Raw genomic sequence first — 17,999 nt, forward strand, 5'->3', positions numbered from 1 at the left:
ACTGATTTATGTCCACGTTTTTATTGATTCGAACCACTGTGCGGCGGGTCGGCGGCCTACTCAGCTGGCGTTGCTTCCCGGGTAGAAGTGATTTGCAAACCAATAAGAAATTATCATTATTTAGTTTGAAATACGAGTTAAAATATCAAAAATCATAACAAAGCCTGCATGAGGAAATAGCCACAAAATATAAAATTCTGTCATTGCAATATCAAACCAAGAAGAAAATACTGATACAAGACCAATTTTTCTTTTTTTTTTTTATATTGTAGTATACAGAATAGAGTAATATCATTTCTCTTATCAGATTCTGATGCAGTTTATTCGATAGTATTTTATTTGAAAATAGAACTACTAGATCAATTTACTTCATTAAATTAGAATAACTCATCAATATCGAAATAAGATATAGTAACTAATTTTAATGCTAAGCAGATATTGTACAATGTCTGGATTTCTTGGATGAAATACCAAAAAAAAAATTTCAGGTATGACGGCTATGACAGCACAGAAACATCAAGACAAGATATGATGTCAAAATTTGTTATTATTTTGATCTTTGTTTGCTATTTACACCTACCCGGGCTCGGCGGCTTTGGCTTCGGTTTTGTGGCTGCGCCACATCAGTTGTGCAGGAGACATGATCCTTTTTGCGAAATGACCCTTTCGGCGAAATGACCTATTCGGCGAAATGACCTATTCGGCGAAACGACTTTCGGCGAAATGACCCGCTCCCCCTGTTTTTGTCAATAAACACTGAAAACTAGCCAACCAAACCTTCGCATAGTCACCAAAATAAAAACATTTAAGAACGACATATAAAAACAGTTTGCATACCCGGGTAGACGTAAATAGTAAACATAGATCAAAATAATAAATTTTACCATCTTATCTTGGTAGTTCCATTTCAAATAAAATACAATTGAATAAATTCTTATGGTATTATTCTATTCTGCATGCATAACTGAAGAATTCGTCTTCTATAAATATGTTATTTTTGCTCTGATACTACAATGACAGATTTTAATATTCTGTTGCTCTTTTCACATGCAGACTTTGTTATGGTTTTTGATATTTTAACTTTTATTTGAAACTAAACAATGTTTACAATGTTTGGTTTTAATAACATTTTAACGGCATATAGATCAAGATTTGAAATACTGATCTTTTGAGATTAAGGAACTTAAAATTTTTCAACAAATCTTAACGACAACAACAATGTATAACTCGTTCCAATATATCGCTGCAACATTATGCAATGAATGCAAGATTGTATGGAAAATTGTAGACCTCCACGATTCTAATCGCACTAATCAAATGTTAAATCGCTAATCGTCAAACAAAACAAAAACCGGGTATTTCCAACTACTTCAAAAGTCAATAAAACGGATTCCGTCATACCACATAAACACGGGACTGATTGTGTGTGTGTGTACTCAACACTGGATTTGTTTGTATATGGTAATAATCGAAAACTAACAAAGCTTTCAAACCCAAACAACCCTGCACCGATGGTAAGCGGACTTGTTATGAATGCCGATCATCAAAACAGTAATAATATTTTGAATCGAAATCAAAGCGTGCAATATGTCCGGTAAAAACAGCCCTCACACAAATCGGTTTTGATTTGGTTTGCACTTTGCTGCAAACTCGGGCAGTCTTCGGTCTTCGCCAACATCCAAAACATTTGATTCTGGAAGTGGTCACACGTGGAGTCACGTCACATGTGACAGCGGTACATTCATTCATCGTGTCACATATTTTCCCTACCCCATGTTTGACCCTGGCAGAGTGCTGCTGCTGCTACTGCGAAGGACACACGATGCCTCCAAAGGCGCAACTAGGCTAGCTGCTCTAGGCGACAACCAGAATATGACCCCATCGTGTGATTGGTCCGCGCAAACACGCAAAAAGAAAGAAAGAAAAAAAAACGAGCCATCCGTTCCGCGTATTTTCATAGCAAGTAGGCATGCAATTGCAAGCTGTATGCAGTTCTATGCATATTTATGCAAAATACGCGCGGTGAGCCGTTTTTTCACCCTGACTCGGTGCAATTCCTGCTAAGTCGTTCTTCTGGTTCCACACACGGGCCCAGGGACACGGCTCGGGTAGGGGGGTTCCCCGGTCCTAGTGTTCACTCAATCGCGTAAATCAACGACGGAAAATGCGTGCCAAGCTGGAAGGAATAAGTGGGAAACTACTCGCGGACAGGTTACGTGCGGACAGTAGAGGTTAATTGGATTTCCATACGTATTTAATATATCCCGTAGTGCTACTGCTTTACGGAGTGGAAGGAATCGCTTTTGATAAGCTAACCTGTTGTGGAGCCTGCAGTAATAGACAAATCGAGTTTTACTTTTCGTATTATTCGGCAATATCAAACGGATCTTCAAGGCTACCGAGAATCGTTAATATTCAATTGAACTCCCGGCCGCAAGGGGTCAATTAGAGAAACAAGATGCACTCAAGCGAATCAAGATTGAACCACCCTAGGCAATCGGGAGCATCAATTTACAGAACAAAAAAAAAAAAATTTTACGATACAGAATCAACAACAGCTGATGAAAGCAAGCTAAATAAACGTCACAGCAAGAGAGCTGTTTCTTACACCGAGTATAAAACTGAAGTTCATTGGAAAAGTTTCTTAGAGTTTAGTTTAAAATGTTCAATTATTACTCTTCACTGCATTTAAAAATATGGAATAAAATCGATATCGGTCGATGAGTGAGTCGAGTTGTGACTGTCGCTTGCGATGTGAGACCGCTTAGTAACCGCGATAAAAATGAGCACAAATTAGAATGGAAGCATACAGGAAAGATGAATGAACGAATGGAGCTAATTTATAATGGAAAAATAAAAAATAACAAGCTTGATCACGTCAAAAGAAATGTTCTTCTTTCGAAGCATGCCAATCATACACGCAATTTTTGGGCTTCTTCTTAGGAATCGAAGTGCTGATCAGCCAATGCGTGGCCCATTGATGAAAACAAATGGTAGTCAGAAGGGACCATTTCTGGCGAAGACGACGGAGAGTAGAGTAGAGACTTCCAAACAAGTGCTTTGATTATATCCTGAACTGGTTTCGCTTTGTGTACAGATGCATTATCTTCGTGAAGTAGTAGTAGTTTTTCAAGTAGCAATTTTTCTTACTAAACATTTTTACTGCTTTGCACTGATAAGTCAAAGACGAAACGTAAAAATAATAAAAACGGTTATGTGCCCTAGCACAAAATTTGTCTAATCCCTAAATGATCAAACCTGCATCGGCCAGAAATAGTCGAAAACACATTTTCGTTCGGCACGTCAGATAAGACATTGCACTCCGTTGCAAAACAAAAAGTGTTCTGTAAATAGCAGAAACTTTACGTCTGCTTAGCGATTCAAATTGAACTGCCGAGTTTAGCACTAAGCAGTTCAATTTGAACTGCTCTGCACTGATGAGTCAAAGACGAAACGTAAAAATAATAAAAACGGTTATGTGCCCTAGCACAAAATTTGGCTAATCCCTAAATGATTACTAAACATGTTCTGATGCTTGATTCAGTGTTCATATGACCTACTAGAGATTTTTCCAATGGAATGCAAATGTGGACAGGAAGAACGAATCATTTGGTCTAGGCAAGCAATGGGTTCTCAGATATGCCAAGTATGAAACTGAAATAAATCACATTCATTTTTCAATCATTGAAAGATGAGTTTTTTTCCAAATCTCGAATGTCAGATTTTTTAGTGTTTCAACATTGGTTGCTTTTTTTACTAAACTATTGCAATATGTATATATTTAAAAATATTTATTCTTCGAGAAAACTCTTTATTATCATTTTATCCTCAGAAAAGTATTATATGACTAAGTTCGTTTTCTTTTTTCCATATTATTTCCAAACTTTCAACTTTTTCCATATTATTTTCAATTTTTTTTTTATTTTTTCTATATTTTCCAAACCATGTAATTCTTGCCTAGTCGATCTGGTTTTGCAGTCGATGTTGAAGGTTGTACTGGGTTAACCCATGATTTTTTCCATTCAGAATTCTTTTAATAAAACCATTTTGCATCTCCAGTATTCGATGTAAAGCTGATTTTCTCTCGTGTCCAGTGTTGGTGATTGCCGAAAATTTGACAGAAGCTGCTATATTGCTATCTATATTGTATACAACATTTTCAATCCGGTAGAAGATGCTACAAGAACTCGAGTCTCTCAATGCATGAATCGCGAGAGAATTTTTCTACATTACTTCGCTCCACTTCATACTCTGAGTATTTCACGCCCTTAAAAAATATTACAGTCTGATAATGATCGTTGCTGTGTGGAATTTCCCAAAAGAGAGAATCGCAAGTTGACAATTATCGCAGAAAATCGAATCGATGATTCAACTTGATGATTTTCATATTAGGTTGCAATATTTCAAAACACTTGTGTGGAGCATTCACATACATTTTCATAGACACAACTTATACAAAGATAATATGCACATAGTTAGAATAAGCGGCAATAGTAAAATGATTCTATCGCAATTATCAACTGCCTGTATAGAATTGGATCGCGAAACGAGAATAAGCAACCGTTTGTTGCTTCAGAGAATATCCCCACAGCAGCGTGCTAACCTTTAATTCTCAGAAATGTCATCGAGAGAAATTCGCTCTCGCACTGGTGAGATTCTATGTTAAATGAGCCATGCCGGGTTTTTGTTGTTGCTATGATTTCCAACTCTCTTTGATGGCACTGATTCAATCGTTGAAGAGTTGCCAGTGAACGTTCTTTGATACGATAAAAGCCATCCTTGCTCGTGTCTTTAAAGCAACATTTCACAAGTGCTTTTTTTGTTTTTTTTTCGGTTTACCATCTGTCCCTCATTCAATTCAGGTGGCACCCGTTTTTTTGGACTTTTTCCATAGCTTTTAAACGATCAGGAATTGTTCTCTGTGATATTCTTTAAAAAACTTTCCTTTAACTCTTAAATAAAACCAAATAGAATCTATTCTTAATCCACCTAGTGATGTGATAATGCCTTTCTCTCTAATCGAAACCAAATGTCTTAGAAATGCATGAAACGTTGACATCTGGTGTAATCTCAAAAAAACTTTTTTTTTTTGTGAAAAAACGGCTTGGGAAACTGGGACCGTGTAACTTCGGAAATCCACGCAGAAAAAAACCGCAAAAAAGAAGAAAATTTTTGTCGATGCCCAATGTCTTTGAAATGCATGAAACGTCCATATCTGGTGTCATTTTTTTTAATTCGAACTTAGAAAAATTTATAGATTTCCGAAATCTAATTGTTTGTATGAAGCCAAATATCTAAGAAATGCATCCAGTTCGGGTTTACATCTCATCCAAGTCAGTCGATAAAACAAAACCGCTTCCGTTGGAGACAGAAGAAACCAAGTACAGTATTGTGTAGTGAACAATAGACCTCAAACATGAGTGAACCAAACGAACAAAAGCTACCGCCGGTACGAAAGAATACAACTGTTGACTTCAGACAGTGCAAAATTCGACCTTCGATACGAGAACTTGAAGGTTTGCCTAAGGAGCAAATGCATCTTGACATTAAACGTGTGCATTTACTTCAATGCAATAAGACCAATAGTGTTGTTTATATCCAGTTCTATAAAGAGTTGGATGCAATTCAATTCGCTAAAGACTATAAAAATGTGCACTATGTGGAGCATGAAAATATCAAGTACAACATTCCAGTATATATGGAAGATAGTGCTATAGAAGTGCGTGTGCATGATCTTCCCTCAAGCGTCAACGGTTCTTATATTCGCAAAACTATGTCCCAATACGGAGAGATTCTCTCTATCGAAGATGAAAAGTGGAGGAATTTTTTCCCCGGTATTCTAAATGGCGTACGTTTGTTACGCATGCGCTTGAGGAGGCTTATACCTTCTTATGTGACATTCGGTCAGGATACAAGAATACCATGCAAATCACTTGTTACCTATGACAATCAGATGGCCACATGTCAATATTGCCAAAAAGCTGTTCACTACGGTAAACCATGTGATAAACCGGACAAGAAGACAACTACACCAAAGGACAACAGTGCTTCCGTCACACCAACCCCAAGCAACCCCAGTACACCTGTGACAGTCACCAACAACAGGGAAGTATCCCCTTCAACGAAACCATCCAACGTAACCTATAGAACAAAGTACACCAGCTGCAGTTAACAGCTTACCATCCAACCAACCAGCAACTGCAAACAATGTACAACAAGGCGCATCTACAGCAACTAGTAACGAAATCAACAACAATACCACGGCAATGGATGACGAGATGAACCACGAACAAACTGCCCCTCAATCCTCGCAGGAGGAAAATGGAAGCTCCTCTCCCCCTAGAAAAAGGGTGACAACGAGATCCAATACAAAAAAAAATTATCTAAAAACTCAGTTTGGCCACGTAAAGCTTGTACGCAAATAGGCCTGAACAAAATATCTTTTAAATAAAAAAAAAGAAATGCATGAAACATCTGGATGGTGTAATCCCGAAAAAATTTTTTTTTGAAAATGATCGACATTGGAACTAGACATTTTTTTTAGATTTTCGAAATCGAAATTTTTTTATGATGCCCAACGTCTTAGAAATGCATGAAAAGTTGACATCTGGTGTAATCTCAAAACAAGTTTTTTTTTGTGAAAAAATCGACTTTGGGACTTGGGAACTGGAACAGCGTAACCGCAAAATGGAAGACATTTTTTTTGATGCCCAATGTCTTAGAAATGCATGAAACGTCCAGATCTGGTGTAAATTTAATTTTAAAGAAACGACTTTTCAAAAAAATCGAACTAGAAAAATTTTAAGATTTCCGGAATCGAAAATTTTTTACGATGCCATATGGTAAATTTTTTTTTATGATGCCATCTGGGATTATCTCAAAAAAATATTTTGTGTAATCTCAGAAATATTTTGTGAAAAAAACACCGACCTTGGGAAAATCGCAAAAAAGTAGAACTTTTTTTTATGTCAAATATCCTAGAACTGCATAAAACGTTCAGATCTGGTGTAATATCAAACAATTTTTTTTGTTGAAAATATGGTCCTAGGGAACTAGAAAAACAAAACTTGAAAAAATCCACTAGAAAAAAAACGTAAAATAGAAGAAATTTTTATTTGCTGCCAAATGTCTTAAAATGCATGAAACGTTCAGATATGGTGTAATTTCGAAAAAAAACATCAGTGTCAGTGTCAGAAAATTTCGGAATAACACCGGATCTCGACGTTTAATGCTATTTTTAAACAAAACAAAAAATCGCATAACTTCGGAATTCCGCATAAAAAAGCCGCCTAAAAATAAATCGCATAATATTAATTCTATGCAGGAAGCGCTTTTCCCGGATTCGTTTCGAGAGAATCGAAAATTGACTCGATTCGATTTTTGAGACCCGTCAAACTTGAGTTGATGGGACAGCTACTGTGTCAGGCTATCACTTTATTCTGAATAACTTTCCTTTCACTGGACTGCCAATGATAATCTCGTGGTGTCACCATGCCGAACAACCTCAGCACAGATGAAAAGGCTTTGTTTTCCTCGCGACTTAAAATAGAAATAACATCCAGCGCTGTCTGAACTAAAAACACTTGAACTGAATCCAGTCACACTTATATTCAGCTCATTAGTTAATAATACGAAGCCGTTCGCTCAGTAACATTGTAAGCAGTAGGTGACGGCTTTCTGATACTAACGAACAATTGTTTGAAGTACTCGCTTATCTTTAGATTACCGATGTGCTGATTAACAGCGCACTGTTTTGAAGCCACAATTCTGCCTCCGATACGAGGGGTAAAGCTATTTACAGATTGAGCTATTGCCAGTAGGTGACATGAGGTCCTGAAGAATTTTAGGGAAGTTCAATGAGAAAGTGATTGTTTATGACACAGTACATTAATCAATCACACTGCCTTCAAAACAGGAGGCTGTCTCCGGCATATTGCTTGACATCACTCAATCCCTTCAGTTCCAAGACACTGCTAAATGTCAATACTGAGGCGGCCTCAATGCAGTGCGTGCATCCAACAACGACGCTAACACGGCGATTGTGGACCTGATGATTTACGACGCGCCGGTGCTTCGTTTTAATGGGGAAATGTTTTTTTTTCTGTGGTTATCCAATCGAACGCTGGTTTACTGTCCCTCTCACTCGCTCTCTATCTCTCTATCATAAAAAACTAATAGAATTTTGTATGAGTGGAAATTTCCTATCCCTCAGAAGGCTATGACCTAAGGCTCTCCACTGTGCTCTGTTATGAATAGGTGCATGTAGCATTCTTTTCTAAATGTCGACAACATTGCAATCACCAGTTGGCATTTCTATCGGTGAGCTTGATGTGTCATTCGGTTAATGATTGACAATGGCACCACCCGGTCGAATGCAGCAAGGGACATGCGAATATGCGGTTGTTAGCCTCGAGATCAAACAGTCAGAGCTTTCATGTTCCTACAACACAAACAGGTTCCAAGCAGCGTAGATCCATAAGTCTATCCAAGTTGTTCGTGTTTGCATGTCATAAACAAGTGCTTTCCTTTCACTGAACTTCTATCCGATAAAAGCTGCTGTTGCAGCAGCCTGAGAAGTTTTCCAACGTAATCAATCATACTGCTTCCGTTTAGAAACAATAGCCACTATAAATGATCCGGATGGCGGATATCGTGCATCAACCCCATTTGCAGCAGTTGTTGAGAGTGTGGTAGCTTGTATTGAATAATTACATTATCGCCGATCGATGACAGCTACTGATCTAATCTGAGCGCGGTACGTATGGAGTGCGTTGCCTACGCATCCGGACAACCACCGGAACAGTTTAACATGACTAATTGACATCACAGATTGCGTCATAGCTTAGACTATGGAACGAATAACTGTTTAGATCGTAGACTGGTAAGCTACAGGATACCGTTTAAATTTGTCACACTTGGTTCTTTCTTGATAGTGACATTTCTCATTTCTCGGGTATCAAAATCCGACGCAGGTGATCCATTTAACCCCCATGGCCGCTATCGTAAAAATCCAATAACCGCAACTCGTCGAAGCTCGTTTCAATTCAGCACCCAGAAGAGATTGGCGTTCCGGAGCACACATATAGGTTAATATTCGATTCCCGTATTGGTATTTGCCAACAAAAAAAAACCGCCGCACCGTAGCGCCCGGTTTTGCGCGATTCTGATCATGCACCTGGATCCCCTTCATTGTGGGCAAAGCTGACCGGAGTGGCTCAAACGGCCGATAATTGAAAGTCAAACGAGTAATTAGAGCAACATCATCTCGGTGCGCGCACGGTCGTCCGCGGCGTGACTTACAGCAACTAATTGCCGGTACCGGTAACTGCACACACACACACAGTGATGTCTCCGTACGATTCCGGGTGTTGTTAGTGTGGCTAAGTATGTTTGCGTAATCAAAGGTGCTTGCTTACCTGGAATGAGAAAAGATGGAGAAAAAAAATCGAAAGTTAGAATGCGATTATCGTAGATGCTGAAAGATGTTCGCAGCACGGATCTGTTTATCAAATAATTCAGTTAGTCTTAATATAACTTAAGTATAAATAATTCCCTGTGAGATTATCAGATACTTGAAAAACAAAATAGAACAGACAATGGTAGAGACTACAGTAAGATATCAAAGTATACTTCGATCGTTTAAAATCACCTAAGCAACGATACTGTGGCGACATTCTAGCACTACCACACAGTTAGCTTCGTTCATAGATAAGATAACCGACATTTCCAGTAAACAACCGGTTTCTAACCTATCCAAATAATCTGTACTATCTGTGCTAACCTGACCACTGATAGGAAAAGACGAGTTAGGAAAGTCGTTTCGGTTTTAGACGGACGACAGCACTACGGTAGGATTTCATACAAACCCGAGACCGAAAAAATTTACATGTTTCAAATTTCATCCAAACTTCGTTGTCAACTACACCACCTTTAGAATAAGAGATGTCAAATCTAGGCAAAAATTTTGTTATGACACATGCTACAAGAGAATACTAAAATGCATTTTTGACTATAGACAAATTTCGCGCTAAATCGTATTCAGAGTTGGCAACATCATCTCAGATTTTAATGAAACTTGCTGTGAATGAAGACTTTGTCACAAAAAAAAGGCGGGTGGATAATGTCAGAGACATAACTGGATGTCATGAATACGAAAAAAACTGACATGTTCCTTAACACTTCCGAATATCAATTATTTGGTCAATTGTATGAATTATGCAAGCATTCCCCTTTTTCACATTTTTCGCAAAAACACAGAAGGCTTCACTTGATCTCGATTACTGTGAATTTCACACAGCGAAAAGTGCACAAATCTAATCAAACTGTTCTAGATTTGCACTAAACTGAGGATATTTACCCTCGATATGCGAGCAAGTAATCCTAATACTTCTTTGGAAAACTTTTAGAACGGCTGATTTTGTGTGATGCTTTCCACCGTTGTCCTCTTTTCGTTGTTTCTTCACCAATGCAAACGACTGGCAGCTGTAACGTAATCGCTCTTGTCGGAACTAGCGAAACTAGCTTTGCAAACGACACACAATACATCTGCGCGCAGTGGCGATAGAATCCTAACTGATCCAATTTTTGTTAAGAGGTTTCTTTACGTGATTTCGTTTGTAGCTTTTTCACTAATGGGCGGTCCTAACGGCTATAAAAATAGCAGCATATAGTATTTAAATTTCGATTATTTCATTTCAGATTTGCATTTCATTGAAAGAAACTATCGGGATGCTGTACGGGATTCGTTTCTGCCTTTCAGAAGGGCCAAATTGTGGAACTCACTACGACATGAAGCACTGTTCGGAACATTTTTCTCGAACGATTTGTTATACAGCAGCAGATAATTTGTTCGCTACCTCAGAACGCGTTCTGATTGGCTGGTGTCGACATGGGTCAAATGAGACAGGTTTTTTCAATAGTGTACTATTGAAATACTTCAGTGCTTTTGCTATACACGTTTAAGTTGAAAAATTTCGATTCTTTTGGTAGTTAGATTATATAAATCTTTTCACAAATCACTGAGCTATGAGCTTCAAAAATACGATAAAGGCAAACGCGCCTTATGAATCCTTGACACTCGTTTATACCAATCATTTCAAAAAAGTTTTTTTTTAATTATTTGAGATTATGTCACACAACCGAAAATTTTATAAAATTGTGATCATATTTCCGATGGTATGTAGCAAAAATTATGTTGATTCGTTAGATACAACAAGAGATATTCACGATCAAAAACTTATCACTCTCTCAGAGGGTAAATTTTGAAAAGGCGCCCCATAGTTAAGTAAGTCGTATACGACAAAAACACTTTGCATACTTTGTTTTTCCAAAAATTATCAAATGGCCAAAGTTGAAACCTGACAAATCCTACAAAAATGTGTTGTATGAGTGATTTTTACAAAATTAGTTTTTTTTTATTTTTTATTTTTTATAAAAAATTAGTTTTTGAATATAAATATTGAAATAGATATTTTGTTACGGTATTTTCATAGTAGCGAGCAGGACTGGCTCTTTTTATCATTCGTTTGAGAGTGCGACCAATAGCATCACACGGACCTTTTCCATGGGATATTGCTAAAAAATACCATTCTGTTATTAATTCATACTTTGACTGGAATCTAAACAGGTTTTTTTTGTATAGTGCTGCTTTTAGAAAAGTTTGTCAATTGATGCAGGTAAGGTACAGATAACCAGGATAATATGGCACACAATTTGTCCTAATTCCGAAGGTTCAGGTAACGATTCGAAGATTGGTAATCAAAAGTTAGAAAGGGTAATATTTTTTAAATAATTTATTTTTCCTTAAAAGTGCCTCACTTGAATGTTTTTAATGTAGGTAGGGAACCTATCTTGTAACAAAATTTGATTCATATAAAAAATGTGTTTTTGTTTTGCAAATCGATTTAAAATTTTTAAATTTGATTTTTTTCAATGTAGGAGTCGAATAGGATTTTTTCCATGCTTTTATTTGAAAATTTGACTAATTTTGTAATAATGACTCTTTTGAAAAGACAGCCTAGATCATTTTTAGAGTAGTTTGCAAAGTGGTTTTTATACGAAGTCTTCATTTACAGCATGTCTCATTAAAATCTGAGAGGGTGCTGCCAACATTTGTTCGAGTTAGCGCGAAATTCGTCTATACTAGAAGGTGTATTCGATAAAAACGACACATTTAAAACGTAGTAAAAACCCTTTTTTATTTTTTTAAAAATTTCCTAGTGGTCTTATATATATTTTTTTACTTTTATTTTCATTTTCATTCACAGATTTTCAATACAGACTTTGATCCCCCGATACAGATTTACAGATTTCTGAAAAGTATAGATTTAACTGTGGCAACCCTGCACGCCATACGAAATTGAACGAAGCACGCTGTGTACTTCGTTCGTAAAGGTGGTGGGGTTTTCTTCTTCCGTACTGGTTCGTACCGATGTGTACCGGTTTTACATCGTCATTTTGTTTGATGGTTTGAAAGTTTTGACACTCATCGCCAAATAATTACGGAACCGAAAGTCGGATCTGGATAAAATTGCACAGTATCTTTTAAGACAATGAGAGCTTTAATTTCAATCATGAATTGTGAAAATCGATCTAACCGTTGCCGAGAAATCGAAGTGAGTTCCGCTTTTGGAGCTTTTCTTCACTATTACCGGTGCTTTTGGAAGCGGAAACCGTGGACTAGTAGTCCCAAAGTAGGTTTATATATCCACTAACTAACTAGATCTGTCAACTAGATGAATTTATCAGTAAGTTTTATAAAAATTTACCCCTCGTTTCGCCATCGCTTATGAAAAACTACTCATGAATTTGAAAATTTTCAACTTATCGCGCTGTAATACCGGAACCAGAAGTCGGATCTTAATCTTCTTTTCGGGAACTTTCTAAAGAATTTCAAAACGATTTATTTACATCTTGGTTTGTGAAAACCGGTTAAGAAATTTCCATACAAGGATCCTGAATTTTCTCCGGATCCGATTTCCAGTTCCAAAATTTGAAATTAAAATAATGTAGTTTGCTCAATCGATTTACACCATCTCAAATTAAACTGAATGGTCTTAAGCTGTTGTGAAAATATCTTGATTTTTGTTCAGATCCAACTTCCGATTCCGGATATACTAGGTGTAAAAATGTCAATTCTAAGAGAATTTTTTCTATCAGTACCCTGTTATAAGTAGAAATTTTTTTAATTGGCTAATCAATTTCTCTGATTCGCAGATCACAACAGTTTATGAACAAATAAACTCATACCAGATTTTCATAAAATCAAATTCCTATAATAGTAGGAATGATATTAAAAATCGGTTTTGCAACGACTGAGTAGAAACGTAGCGATGCGCTCGTCCGACGCGCACACTTATTGCGCACAACTCTCTTCATTTTCCATAAATTTTAAATATTTTAGACTTAGCTTCGACAGCTGGAAAAGGTATTGAAAAAGTGCATGAAACGATTTTTACAGGAAAAGTCGATATCTACTGGAAAAAGCAATGGTTTGGCAAGCGATTTGTGAGTGTAGAATGCTTCTACACCCATTTGTGGAGAACAGGAACGATAACAGTGGATGTTTTCGTTGGGAAATGCTTGCAGCGGCGACTACTCCCCATGATCCGAAAACATCATATTCCAGTACTGTTTTGGCTGGATTTAGCAACAGTGCACTACGCGAAGGACATGGTAGTCTGGTGAAAAAGCCAACGAAATCGAATTTTTACCCAAGGAGATGAATCCTCCAAACTGTCCTCAGGTCAGGTCAATTAATACCTAGCAAATACAGATTTGTGGAAACAAATCAAGGCATCGGATCCAATTAGAACTTTTAAAAAAAGACTGGGACTATCAGTCTGTACTGAAGCGTACAATTGAATGGATCTCGGAAAAGTCACGTCGAACCATAGCAGAGTGTAATTGAGAACAGAGCAATGAAATAAAAATTTTATTTGTTCAAAAACTAGCTTATATTGTTAATTTCAAATCGTGCTTAGATTTATTGGGACACTCTATAAACAATTTTCTACAGTGCCCATATTCACATATAGGTCCCATATCGATTTTTGCCATTTTCGAGTTAGCTTCAAAATAAAGTCTATTCTGGTATACTTTTAGAAATTGATTTCGAATAAACATATCTACTCTTGTCTGTCCCGCTTTCAAAGTGGAACTGATATCATTTAGTGCAAATTTCATTGATCTAAGATATTGTAATATTGAATATTAGTGGTGTATTACAAATATGTTGGTAGCGTTTTGTAACACAGAAAATAAAATAAAAATCGGAAATAGTATTTGAATCTTCTCACTCCCTCTCTCTCCTCAACCTGCCGACTCTCCATATTGGACTGACACGCAAAAATGGACACGCAGAGTTTAAAATTGCCACGTATTTTCATTAAAAGTATACAATCCAACAGCCTCACGTTATTTTTTTTTTATTGTCTGTTTCGTTGACGATCGCATTCAAAACAAACGAAAAAAGAGGAAACATTTTATTCTCTCACTGCCGCAAAAGAGAGTTTCAATGTCGACGTCACTCGTTTCCCTACGACAACTTGAAATCAATATATCATTTGATGGAAAATTAGTCGAATTTCAATTTTCATTCTTTGCTCGCCATATTCAAATCTATGAAGTTTGACTATAAGGATAGCCTCAAATATGATATATCAACGTTATTACACTCTAGAATCTTTCGGGAAACCAAAGCTACTATAGATACGAGTGCCAACAGAAAAGAATTATTATGTATTGTTTTTTATCATTATCGATTCTCGAAACCGGTTGAATATCGATACTGCACAGAAAATGTTTTTTTTACTAAAACCCAAAAATGAGTGAAAGGGTAAACGAAAAAAAAACATAAATTTGAAACTACTATTCCGCTTTTGTCGTTTACTGGACGTGAATCTCTATCTCAAAATTTGCAAGCGGAGCTGAGAGTGACATTTATTTATCATCATGTTCGTCTATTTTGAGTCAACGATAATGACTTTCATTATCTCTGATGGTCAGTACAGTAGAGCCTCAAATTTTGATGTCTACAGAAGCAAAAGGTGGGTGGGTAACTTCAGAGACATAATTGGATGACGCGAATACGAATAAAACTGACACGCTTTCTTCACACTTTCCAATATCAGTTAGTTGATCGATTGTGTGAGCTTTCAAAATACTAAAGTAGGGAGAAGTTACAGCAAACATTGTGACACACAAATAAACATTATGAAACATTTTGTATCGTTGTTTTTTTTTTGTAATGAAATAATGATGGTTCTGAAAAGCTTCACTAAACTGATTATTTTCACTTTCATACTAGGGTAATAGAGGTATTTTGGCTCGCTTTAGGATCGATTTTATTTTGGCCCACTTTGTAAAAATATCCACCAAATGTTTTAATATCTTTGAAAAATCCTTTCGCAATAGGTACTTTAATGTGATTAGCTTCAAACTGATGCAACATGGGTTACCTAAGATCGATTGAATCCATATAGTTTGTTAGGTGGGCCAAAATATATGAAGTGGCCAAAATACCTCTGTTATCCTACCATATTTCAACAGATAAGTAATTCTAATAGTTCTTTAGATAACATTTAGAGCTCTTAGGCTGATTTTGTAGAATTTCCCCATCGTTGTTCACTTTTCGTTGTATTTTGCTTCAATGCAAACGACCAGCAGCTGGATGACGCGATCGCTTTTGTTTGAAGTGAAACTCGCATTGCGAACGTTCCGCAGGAGAACTGTTTTCTGTGCGGATTGATACAATACTGAATTGAATTCTTCAGTTAATGGCTCATACCAAGTACGCTACTGAAAGTCTCCTTCGATAATGATGACTGCATACTTCTGTTAGTTACAATACGCGTATCGTGAAACGACTGACACTCTGGTAATGAAAAATTCAACTTGAACTCGTGTCAAATTACTTGATTGATTCTATACTATCAACAAAAGAAATCTTGAACCAAGGAGGAATGCCGGCGAAATCCAAGGCTAATACCGACTTCAGCATAAGCATTGATCTGAGCGAAAAAAAAATCGCAAATTCCGAAGGCAATACATTAAAGATCTGAACAGATAAGTTTTGCGCAAACATTCCTACTTCACCAAAGCTGTAAAATAGCCAGCCTAAGGATTTGAAAGCAATGATTTTTTTATTATATTTTAGATAACCCTCTGATGTTCGCAATGCCCATCGGATAAATCTAGTCACGTTCGTTGGACAGGAAACAACATTTTTCAAGCATGAACGAAAGCAAACATTTGCATCCGTGAATAATAATCAGCGGTTCGGCAGTCGCACTTTTCAATAGCCAGTAGTTGATGCAATGGAACAAAAAATACTCACCGGTCAGGACTGTTTTTGTTGGTAGGATTTTTTTTTTCTCTCACTGTTGCCCACACTCCTCAGAAAAAGCGGTCCGAGCACTCTTGCATGCTAACAACTCTTTGACATTCCAGCCAATGTATGAATTTATCGATCCAAGAACCAAGAATGTCATTAAATATCAAACAAATCCGTTGAACAAACTTACTTCTTTCCCCTGTTCGAAGTCGATGCAGCCGAATGCATGCGTAGGACACCAGTGAAAAGTCACCCCGTTTCCTTTCTGAACGGCCTCTCACGAATCAGTTTTATGTAAATTTAATCACAGCTCAAACCAACACTTCAAATAACTTGTAGCAATTGTCAAGTCGTCACGTTCTCAACAACATCAACTTGGAGCACCTTCACTTGGCAGAAGTAACGAAAAAAAAGTGTGCACTAAAAGTCCCAAGAGAAATTCGCTAACGGAGCCACCTTAATATCCATAAACTACATCACGTTTAGGAACAGAATTTCATTTGAACAGGACCACAGCAGAACCTTCTGGCCGTGAACGAGTGAACGACGCGCGACGACGACGACGACGACATAAAACACACCTCGTAAAACATGCAAACAACACCACTTCACCACCGTTGGCCGTGCACGACGATTAATTAATTTTGCACCGTCCGTCGGTACCACTTTGAACCGTAATTTGTTCGTCGATTCGCCGACCCGTGCTTATATCAACCGACCGACCGGCTGAAACTGAATGCCGACTAATAATCGTGGTTATTTTTACTCGCAAACCTGTCTGGCACCGTTGAACCCATCGACCTTCTCCACTTTGCCAAAATTGGATAACAAATTTACCGACGACGTTTCCCAGTTTGCCCCGGGCAACCGGGTTTTTCACTGGTGAGACGGGGGAGACGAAAGGAGCCAAGAAATGTGAACGCACACCAACCGAGAGAACTAGGCAGGCAACGGCAAATGTTTGCGACCGAACTCGTCAACTTTGCACAGAAGACTGAGTGAGAGTTCCAGTTCGATCAGATCGAAAAGCCCGCGTTCCCGGTTTCTGATAGCTCATCAAGCGGGAGAACGAGAGTCGCTCCGTACGAGAGAAAGAGAGAGAGAGAGTCCGTATCGCACTTTACTCGTTCCATCACTCCATCTCCGCTGTTCGCTGTTAACTCTTTTTCCGGTCGAAGATTACGATGACAGTACAGTATAAGCTGATGTAAGATGTTGTATTGGCACGGCAAGGTCACGCGCTGGCGCTTTGCGAGATCCCGCGTGAGCAAATCCCGCCGAACGTGGGTTTGGAATGATTTGTTTACACTGTGTTTAATGTTTACTGCAAAGACGACACAGATCGTTGTAATGGTCCAGGGTTAAGGTGGAATTTGGTGGTGGAAATCAACGGTAACGATGATCCATCGGGGAACTCATCATCATCATTCGAACAAATTGAATCTGTATTTGATTTTCCGATCCGGATAAGTCTTACACTTGAAATATATTTTGGACTAATTGTTAATAATAATGTTGTCTTCGGCTTTAGCGGTCTGTTAAATAACGTTTCGACCCCTGGTTATGGTCTTCTTTCCCTTGAAAAAGACCATAACCAGTGGTCGAAACGTCGGTCATTATGAAACAGCCGTTTTTATTCAACAGACCACTAAATCCGAAGACATAA

General features: G+C 37.6%; 1 protein-coding gene across 9 annotated transcripts in view; it reads right to left on the reverse strand.

Annotated features, from left to right (window-relative positions):
- The window catches only part of LOC131426012 (signal transducer and transcription activator), a 102,707-nt gene that overhangs the window by 43,597 nt on the left and 41,111 nt on the right, over window positions 1-17,999 (reverse strand). The window contains exons 1-2 of one of the 9 annotated variants that reach the window (XM_058588401.1): window positions 16,524-17,314; window positions 16,337-16,435 (exon numbers count right to left, since the gene is read on the reverse strand). The exons of 5 other annotated variants lie outside the window; for them this stretch is intronic. The gene's annotated coding sequence lies outside the window, so the exon portion shown is untranslated. 3 more of the 9 variants (XM_058588399.1, XM_058588398.1, XM_058588402.1) reach the window with 3 other exon arrangements.

Source organism: Malaya genurostris, chromosome 1 (assembly GCF_030247185.1).
Source record: "Malaya genurostris strain Urasoe2022 chromosome 1, Malgen_1.1, whole genome shotgun sequence".
In the NCBI taxonomy this organism is placed as follows: Eukaryota; Metazoa; Arthropoda; class Insecta; order Diptera; family Culicidae; genus Malaya; species Malaya genurostris.